At 49.3% G+C, this 10,349-nt stretch overlaps 2 non-coding genes across 2 annotated transcripts; both read right to left on the bottom strand.

Annotated features, from left to right (window-relative positions):
• Positions 1-8,849: 8,849 nt before the first annotated feature.
• On the bottom strand, positions 8,850-8,996 carry LOC115642816. The gene has a single exon (XR_003998238.1). It is a non-coding gene; the product is annotated as a small nucleolar RNA SNORA79 (small nucleolar RNA).
• A 749-nt stretch (positions 8,997-9,745) lies between these two features.
• Positions 9,746-9,822, bottom strand: LOC115642818. The gene has a single exon (XR_003998240.1). It is a non-coding gene; the product is annotated as a small nucleolar RNA SNORD126 (small nucleolar RNA).
• Between the last annotated feature and the right edge of the window lie 527 nt (positions 9,823-10,349).

Below are 10,349 nucleotides of genomic sequence, written 5' to 3'. Positions count from 1 at the left end.
GAGGTTTGGGATAAGAAGTAGGTAAGTATATAGGTTGGTTAAGGTGGAAGGTGGATGCCACCTTAGGGACAAATTTAGGATGTGGTCTCAGAGTGACTTTGTCTTTGGAGAGGATTGTGTAGGGAGCATGGGTCATCAGGGCACTTATTTCACCTACTCTCCTTGCTGATGTTATTGCAACTAAGAAAGCCACCTTCATAGTCCATATGGAGAAGAGAGGAGGTAGTCAAAGGCTCAAATGGAGGTTTCATGAGAGCGTGAAGAACGAGGTTAAGATTCCATTTAACCACCGCTGGGTAAATTTCAGGGTAGAGATTTTGCAGGCCCAGGAGAAATTGTTTTATGGTGGGGTGGGTAAAGAGTGAATAACCTTCTAACAGGTCATGGAAGGTGGTAAGCACCGCCAGGTGCACTTTGATGGAGCTGAACAAAAGTCCGCCCTGTTTTAGTTTCAGGAGGTAGTCTAGAATGCTCGGGACGGTCACCATATTGAGCGTTAAGTGATTATGTGAGCACCAAAGGGCGAAACGCTTCCACTTCTGCAGGTAGGTTTTACGAGTGGAGTCTTTTCTACTGTGCAGGAGGACGTATCAGACTTGCTTGGAACAGGCTAGTTCATGGGTTTGGAACCATGAAGGAATCAGGCTGTCAGGTGGAGCTTTGGAGCGGGGGGTGAAGAACCCGTCTGTTGGCCTGGGGAAGAAGATCTGTCCTGCTAGGGAGAGCCCATGGGTGACAGGAGGACATGCTGAGTAGGTAAGGATACCATGTCTGTCTTGGCCAAGCTGGGGCAATAAGGATGACCTTGGCCTTGTCGTCTGTGATCTTCCAAAGAACCCTGTGTAACAGAGGTATTGGTGGGAAGGCATACAGGAGAGGTTGTTCCACGGGATGAGAAAAGTGTCTCCTAGGGATGCAGTCCCCGAGTCCCACTCTGGAGCAAAACAAGCAATATTTTCTATTCTGCGTTGTGGCAAAGGGGTCTATTGATGGGGACCCCAGAGGGAGAAGAACTGCCCTTGTCTGTTGATGTAGTACATACATGCTATGTTGTCTGTTATGATCCGAATAGATTTGTTCTTTATCAGGGGAAGAAAGTGAAGGCATGCTTGCTTCACTGGTCTGAGGTCTAAGAGATTTATGTGTACGTATATCTCTGATGCAGACCACTGGCATTGTGCACTGTGTACTCTGAGTTGCACTCCCCAACCGATTAGGGAAGCATCCTTGGTGAGCATGAGCATTGGTGATCGTTGCTGGAAGAAACCCCCCATGCAGAAGTTTTCTAGACTTGTTCACCAATGTAGGGAAGCTATAACATTGGGACGAGGAGTTAGCAGCATCACTAAGGTGAGGACCCCCAGTTACGGTCAAAGCAGTTGTTCCAGCCCCGGCCGAGCAACACGCCAGCCCAGCACAGGATGCCATTCAAGTGGAGGAGATTACATTGCCTTCCACCAGGGCCAGCGCAACCCATTAGGCGACTGCCTCGCCTAGGGCGCTGACATTTGGGGGGCGGCGACCGCAGCTGCCAAATATCCGGCTGCCGCGGTTGTTGGCAGTATTTCGGGGGCGGGATCTTCCACTGCCTACGGCACAAAAAAGGCTGCCAGTGCTCCTGCCCTCCACTCCGGATACCTTTGAGGCCACTAGAGGGCACATGGTACCTACGGCCCCAGCACTGGTCCGAGTTCCGGTACATTCCAAGGGCAAGCCAGCAATGTTTAGGCTCTCGGCCCCTAGACCAGCATCTCCATGCTGCTTGGAGTCCCAGTGTCATTCTGAGTCTTAGCAACACCCCAGATACCGGTCTGACTCACGGCACCGGTTAGACTTGTGGCACTGGTCTCGCAGCCCCGGCTCTTGGAGCCGATCCCACTCAAGGTCGCGGTTGACTGCTGGAACGTGGTCCCGCTCGAGGTCCGGGTCTCGTTCAGTGACCTCATGGCACCGTACTGATGGCTGCCGCATGGAACACCAATCACTGAGTCGGCTGTCACCATGGCTACCACTGTCTATCACGGCACTGCTCCCTATCACAGCACTGGTCTTCTAAGCAACAATACTCTCCATCGCGGCACCGCTCTCCATTGTGGCACCGCTCTCCATCGTGGCAGCACCCAAGTGGCACCGGTCATGAGAGTGAGCTGTCATTGCACATGAACATCAAAGAGCTCAGAGCTATATGCCTTGCATGCCAAGCCTTTCTCCTTCACTTGCAGGACCACTGCGTAGCAGTCCTAAAGGACAACACTGTGGCCATGTTCTACCTGAACAAGCAAGGCGGGGCCTGCTCATCGCTGCTCTGCCAAGAAGCCCTCCTTCTGTGGGACTTATGCTTAGCCCATTCCATCAGCCTTGAGGTCTCGTACCTGCCGGGTGTCCGGAACTTTCTGGCAGACAGCCTGAGCAGGTGTTTTCTCACTCACAAATGGTCGATACATCTGGATATAATTCATTCCATTTTCTGCACCTGGGGGTTTTCCTGAGTCAATTTGTTCACTTTGTAGACCAACAGGAAGTTCCCAGCCTTCTATTCCTTCCAGGGCCACAATCCGGACTCAATAGCAGACGCCTTCCAGATCACGTGGTCGTGTCAGCTGCTTTATGCCTTCCTTCCTTTCCCGTTGATGCACAAGGTGCCCATGAAGGTCTGCCAGGACAAGGCAGATGTCATTCTAGTAGCCCCTGCCTGGCCTCATCAGTGTTGGTACCCGACCCTGCTGGACCTGTCAATCCAGGCTCCCCTGCATGACATCTCCCTCTCTGCACTGACCTCATCTCTCAGAACCATGATTGTCTCCTGCACCCGGACCTTCAGTCATTCCGCCTCACAGCCTGGACGCTGAACGCGCCTGTTCAGGCTTGGTAAGGCAGGTGCTTCTCAAAAGTCTCAAGCCGTCAACTAGGCTCACCTATGAAGCCAAGTGGACAAGTTTGTCCAGCTGGTGCACTCAGCGGCAGGTGCCTCTGCTTCAGGCTCCAATCCAGTGCATCTTGGACTACCTGATGTTCCTAAAGGAGCAGCATCTAGCCTTTGGATACCTTAAGGTCCACCTCCCCGCCATCTCTGCTCGGTCCAGTAAAAGATATCACTTCGCCCACCCTGTCTCTCTGTAGATTCATTTTATGATCTTGGGCTAGTCAATTGTGTGTGCATATTTTGATGGGGAAGTATATGGCTATTAGGGCAGGGATGGGCAAACCTTTTGGCCTGAGGGCCACATTGGGGGTGCAAAATGATATGGAGGGCCAGGCAGGGAAGGCTGTGCCTCCCCAAGCAGCCTGGCCCCCACCCCCAACTGCCCCCTCCCACTTCCCACCCCGACTGCCCCCCTCACAACCCCCCATCCATCTAACCCCACTGCTCCTTGTTCTCTGACCCTCACCACCCCGTCCCGGGACTCCCCTGCCCCTAACTGCCCCCCAAGACCCCACTCCCTATCCACCCCCCCACTCCTTGTCCCCTAACCGCCCCCTCCTGGACCCCACCCCCTATCCAACCCCCCCATCTCCTGGCCATCCCCTCCCCAAACCTCCGCCCCGTCCAACCACTCCCTGTCCCCGACTACCACCTGGAACAACCTTCCCCTTACCCAACCCTCCATCCACTTCCCCCCCTTACTATGCTGCTCAGAGCGGCAGGACAAGCTTATTGGAAAGCCTGGAAGGTGGGCAGGCACCAGCCATGCTGCATGTGCAGCGGGGTGGCTGTGGGGGAAGGGGGCAGCAGGGGAGGGACTGGGGTCAAACCTCCCTGGCCAGGAGCTCAAGAGCCAGGCAGGACAGTCCTGCGAGCCCTGAATGGGGCCCATGGGCCATAGTTTGCCCACCTCTGTATTAAGGCAACTACTTCCAAAGTGTCTTTGTACTTTTCTGCAAGGCCTTCAGTGCAGGTGTGGGGTGCACCAATGGCAGTTTCACAGGTGCTAGTAGATGGCTTATTTGCATATGTCATTATAGGCTATGACATGGGCCAACACTGATTTCTATTGTCCCACCAATATGGATTTAGTGACTACCAGAGGTGTCTGTTCACACATCAGCCCAGGATTCTTTGCTTTGGGTGACGGCCCTTTTGACAATGCAGCTATGCAATGTTTTCCTGCTGAGGAGCGTTTGGTGTTTGCCAATAAAGTATGGGCATGAGTTCATATGATTGATTTTTATATATCCAACAGGGTTTCACCTCATGGCAATTTTGGGACTTTGCGTCTGTTAATGTGAGTCTGGCTGACACCAGTCTCTTTTTTGGTTCATGAAGTGGCCTCTTTAGGGCATCCACCCACACTGGCTTGGCATGAGCCAACATCACCAAATTTGGCATAGCATAAGCACACCATGCACCAAAACCAGTGCCTCAGGCAGCTTTGATTTGACCCAATGGGTGTTTGTGGCTAAAACCCCTGGTGAAAATAGGAGTGTGTATAGGATAGACGAGGGAGTTGTCCCATTGGGTTTGACAGTGCCACTGAGTCACAAATGGCCCCTCACAAAACAGCGGCTATACCTTGGCGCCACATGAGATGAATTTGACACACGGTTATATTTGGGGGCAAGGCTGACACAGGGTATGAGGAGTAGTTAGTATCACCCCAAATACTATGGGGTTAGTCTCTCATTGAACCAGCTTTTTTAAACCACGCAACAGTTAAAAGTGTTTAGAGGCAGGAAAGGGCAGGAAAATGAGCAGCTGCCTCTCGTGGGTAAAGTCTCCGTGCATGTGCTGCTGCTTCAGCATGCTTCCCCCTCACCCAGGAGCATCCCAGCCCCACCCCAACTCCCTCACACTTGCAGCAGTTCCTCCCTTCAGCCACCTGAAACGCTGCCCACCCTCTTTTGGTGCCAAAGCGCCATGTGTGGGAAAATCAGAGGGTGGGCTGTGTGTGTGTGTGTGTGTGTGTGTGTGTGTGTGTGTGTGTAGGAGTGGGACGTACCATTGTTTGGGGGGGAGGGGAGAGGAGTGGGTGTGCAAAATCCATCTAGCTCATCACAATATGCTGCAAAATATTTTAAGTAGAGGCTGGTATCCCAAAATGCACCAAAAAGTGTCTCAGTTTGCTGTTTAAACAAAAATAATTCCCTTCTACAGAAGTAGTTTGGTCCGAAAGTTCCTCCCTAGCTTCTTCAGTGCCACAGTGGGGAGAGGGTGACAGATGGGAAGGAAAGGGCATGATATGGTGAACTGAGCGTCAGCAGCGCACAGCCTTCCCTGCTGACAAGCAGACAGGCAGCCTCCTGTGTAGAGTGCTGCAGAGCTGGCACCCAGGCCCCATGCCTGCTCTCCCTCCACAGGGCACCCACCCACTCGTGATTCACATGAAAATGGCACAAATGGGTTCCCAGTGTAAAGGGCACCCACTCCCCATCAACAAGGCACCACACGCTCACTCCTGGCCCACATCAAAATGGGATCCCAGCGAAAACATCACACGCACGTCCACTCCCTAACCCAGGGATCGGCAACATTTGGCATGCAGCCTGCCAGGGTAAGCACCCTGGCGGGCCGGGCTGATGTGTTTACCTGACACGCCTGCAGGTTTGGCCGATCGTGGCTCCCACTGCCCGCGGTTCGCCACTCCAGACCAGTGGGGGCTGCGGGAAGCTGGCGGGCTGTGTGCCAAAGGTTGCCAGTCCCTGCCCTAACCCACATCAGAATGGCACTGAGCCCAAATGAATATCAAAATAGCACTCACACAGTGCACCCCTGCCAAACCCACATCAAAATTGCATCCATGGTCCCCCCAAAAAAACCTTATCAAAATGGCACTCGCACACCACCCTCTCAACCCACATCAAAACAGCACCTATAGGATCCCGCTAACAGCCATGTCAAAATGGTGCTTTTCTGCATGACATGGGTGATACGTGAGCAACCATTTATTTATTCTCTCCATCCTGCCTCCAACACTGATGGAGCTGCTACTGGAAGGGACCAGGATGCTAACAGAATCTCCATTTGTCCTAATTTTACCTCCCTCCTTCCATCCCACAAAATAACCATGTCATAAAATAACTCCATGTGGATTCAATCAGCCACCCAACCTGATAAGTGCAAATCTTACCATCTGGTTTGGAGGGTTCAGTAGTGTTGGATTACGTTGTTAATTTGGATTTAACGTGGTGGGTTGCATATTTCATTGCTTCTGTAGGCTTAGCTTATGGTACACATCAGGGACTCTTTGCATTTCTCGATAAGCACCCTATATGCCAGCCTCCAATTAAGGGGCTTGCTGCAACTCCCCCCATGCCAGCAGCTGTGTGCACCCTTCATTCCAACCTACCCCTATGCCAAGGTACCCTAAATTACCTTGTGGCAGGGGCTCTGTATGTCCCCATTCACCTATATCCACGTCCCCCAGTCTCCCCCTTCAATGGTAGGAGCTGTGTCTGCCCCAATTCCCCATTCTTCCCCATCACTCCCAATTCAAGGGGTCTTTCTGCACCCTAGTCTCCTCTATGGAAGGAGCTGCATGTCTCCTTCCCCCAAACCAATTTTCCTCACTAGATTCTGTGCACTCCCAGTTCTTCTCCCCCTCCACCCCCCGCCATCCTGGGGCTGTGTGCATGCCTCCATTTTCCCCACCCCATTATTTGTTTAGAAGCTATTCAGGGTGCCAAATGTTAAATTCTGTTGGCAGGACACACACATTAGATAGGGGCATTGTTATGGGGGAAAGGGGTTAATGGCTGCCATTAACCAGTTCTTGAGTCTATAATCAATTGCAGAGTTGCTTGAATCTGCAGTTGTGCTACACAGTTAGCAAGGGCTCTGTGTATCCATCCATCTCTCTCTCCCCACTTTCCCCTTCAGTTATCCAATTTTCTCCAAAATGAATATGTTCTTGGCCCTCAGCACCTCAAACATTCCCTGAAAAACTGGAAAGGAGCTTATAATGTTGAAAAATGATCACATTACACATGTACAGACAAATACACAGAAATGCTATTAAATTGAGTGAGACTGTCACACACAGTAAAAAGGCAATCACATTAAAAGAATAAAACTGCAAGTTCTGGATAAGGAGGAGTTCCAAGTGATTGACAGATAGGACAAATACAAAATTTTTAGATTCATCCTGCTTTAAAAACATGGTTTTGGGGAAATGCTTGGTTTTTTTTGTATTCTGCTGAATCCCACAAACTCATTAAAACTCTTGATGACCAAATGGCCCATGTTTTCTGGGATGGCCCTGGTTTTGAGGGTCCAGCTTGGCATCTCTGCTCATCACATTGAGAATTTGTCCTGACTTCCATATAACACAGGACCGTCTAAACTCAAAACCACATGTTGCTGAAGTCAGTTTGTGAAAGCTAGTGGCTGCCCCCCCCAATAGTTTACAAGCGGCCACTGGGGAGGGGGGCAGTACACAGTACTGCTCACGGACACAGTAGCCTGAACTTTTAAACTGCCTTTTCCTTTCTGCCTCAAAGCAGAGAAATCTTGCTTCAAACCAGTTTTTACTGAACTGATAACAGAGTGCGGGGCTTGACAACCTACCAATCAAGTGTTAACACGCAAGGGTCTTTGTCTGAATGCGTATAAAAGGTTTGTGAAATCTGTGTAAGACAGAGTCTTTTGTATCAAGGTACAGGCTCTCCTTTTTTCTGCAGAATAAAGCATTTTTCCTTATCCCTGTCAGGCTGTTAATTGGCTCTCAGCTAGGCAGACCCGATATTTCGGTAACAAGTTCACACATCCCTAGTGCTCAGCTCCATCTCTCTCACTGCCTCCCTGCTCTTCAGCACAGGAGCTGTAATATGTAGGTGATGTGCTATCTTGGCTGCCCACTCAGTGGGAAAGGATCTACATATTTGGGGTGGAGAGAAAAAAGGATGAGAGAGGATGACAACATTGGAAGCACGAAATAAGGGTCTGCGCTGGTGTCAGGCGAGTGAAGGAGACGTAGCTTAAATACATTTAGATTAAGGATTTTCAAATCTGTGGCATATGCCTGTTAAATTCCCATTAATTTTTTTAAATGGGGACTGAGTGTCCAAATCCTGCGTACATTTGAAAATCTCAGCCTAATCTAAAGGGTGTTGGTAGTAGAAGACAGATAGTGGACACAGGAGAGTAAATTCACAGAAGAGTGGAAAGTAATTTTGGACCCAGCAATAAATAGACCAATGTTGATTAACTATCCGTAGCCTCAATTTTGTACAAGTCCGCATATATTACAGTAACTAAGAGCTTTAAAAATATCTGGGATTTTCAAAAAGTGCCTAAAGCACCATGCCATCTAAAGCCCTTAAGTCTCCTGTGAAAATCCCAACCACAACCACTACTGACCTGGGTTGAATTCAGACCAGTGGATTACAGTTGAGAAAGCTCCATTTCCTCCTCAGTTCTACTACTGAACGTTTTTGCAAAAAATACCCAACTCTTACACATCCATTCTAGTTTAATCCTGTTTTTAGTACAGACTTTCCTGGACATAACTTCGAAGAGTCCTTGTAATACAGATCAGAGACAGGCCAAAACTTTTAATCTTCAGGGCCCAAAGTCTCTCTACAGTTGATGTTGGTGGAGAGAAAGATACATTTTCCTTGAAGGCTCATCTCAAAATCATCCCTGTAAAGATAAGGAATCTCAGATTTAAAGATGCAGAATGCAGCACACAGTTGCCTCTTGGAAAACTAGATAGCTTAACTGCAATAACTCCTCCCAGCTGAGGCCAGCATAGCTCCTACTGCTTCAGCTCAGGCAATCTTTCAGCTCACATAGTAAAATTACTGTCTGGTTACCATAGCCCACTGCCCAAAGTTTACAGAGAAATATGTACAGAACAGCTGGTTTTTTCAACCCCATTTCTTTCCCCAAAAGTCCAGTCCCTCTCTGCCTCTTTGAGTGTCTGACCCCGCAAAATTCAGACGTGCCAACGGATGGCCAAACCCATCCAGGAGCACTCTAAGTGAAGAAAGGCCAAGTTTAATCTGCGATGACACAAAATCCCACTGCCCATGGCTCATGGCAGTAAGAGGAACAGTCATCACGGCCACTCTCCCTTAAATGAGCAGCTTTGAAAGCAACAGGATTCCCTAGAGAGATACACCATGAATTTCCCTAACGAGCAAACCTTTACTAAGTAGTTTCCTTACTAAAATCCTGCAGAAAGGAGTTCCTATCCATGTATGCAGAAAGATACGGCTTTCTGAAGGCATCTGCAGCTTCAGGTAATGAAAGACAGCCTGGCAATGTTTGGAAGACCAATTCAGAGACTGTTTGTCACTGAATGAGGAATGCATGGTATACGCTATGCCAGACATTTGTTAACTGCTAGGTCTGCCATAGTACCTCTTTCTCGTCCCATACCTGCCCCCATGGTGACATTGGCCTGAGGTACCAGTATGAGGCCATGCTAAGCAACTGGATAGATACGAACTTCCAGCAGTACTTATATCTGTGATTCCTATAAGGGATCCAGGGTGAGGAGGGAGAGGAGAAAACCATCCAATTTTGTTTTTAGAGTTCCTGCCCCTATAGATACAAGGAGGAAATATTTCCAAGTCAATGGAGAGAGAGAGAAGGGAAGAAAAAAAAAAAGGCTATCAACTACATGGAAAACTTTACCTTGCATCTATACTCCTTCATTTGCACAAAAACCAGAACCAAGTTTCTGAAGAGTTTGCATGGATCTGCAACTTATTCTCCTCACTGTTGGGGACTTATGGTTGCATTGGAGATCATTAGAACATCAGCTTTCTCCCAAATCAGACCTCAGCTGCAGGTGTTTGTTTCATTAGTCTGCTCAGGGCATATGTGTAATCAGGGTATTCAGGTGAAACACGGACTGAACATGCAGTTCATCACAGCAGACTCGTCCTAGTCCTACAAGTGGCAATGTGGCTGCCCCTCCCACACACAAACCACCATCCAGGACTCTCAAGTGGTTGAGAATTCTAGCTTCTTCCTCACCCAACTGCTTCGTGTTCCAACACGGGCTCCCGAGCTTCCCAACTCCACCTGCAAGAAGGCAACAGAGAAAATCCCCACATGCATAAACAGGTACTAGCCAGTAGAAGCAGGGAAGTGATTTCACCCATGTATATGGCACTGATGAGTCTGACACTGGATTATCGCATCCAGTTCTGGTGTCCAAATTTTAATAAGGACACTGAAAAATTAGAGATGGATGCATTTCTAGGAGGGATGCGTTACTCAAATACAATCAGCGGGATCGCTAGGTGAAGTTCTGTGGCTGGTATTAAACTGGAACTCAGACTAGGCAATCCAATGGTTCCGTCTGGCCTACAAAGATCTGGCTTTTCAATAAGGCCATATGAGCAGCTTCTAAGGGCACAGCAGTTTCAGCCAGGGAAATGGCACAGTGAAGTTGCCTGGAGAT

Source organism: Gopherus evgoodei, unplaced genomic scaffold (genome assembly GCF_007399415.2).
Source record: "Gopherus evgoodei ecotype Sinaloan lineage unplaced genomic scaffold, rGopEvg1_v1.p scaffold_45_arrow_ctg1, whole genome shotgun sequence".
NCBI lineage: Eukaryota > Metazoa > Chordata > Testudines > Testudinidae > Gopherus > Gopherus evgoodei.
The sequence above is the reverse complement of the archived record's forward strand: the minus strand, read 5'-3'. Positions and strand labels throughout refer to the sequence as shown.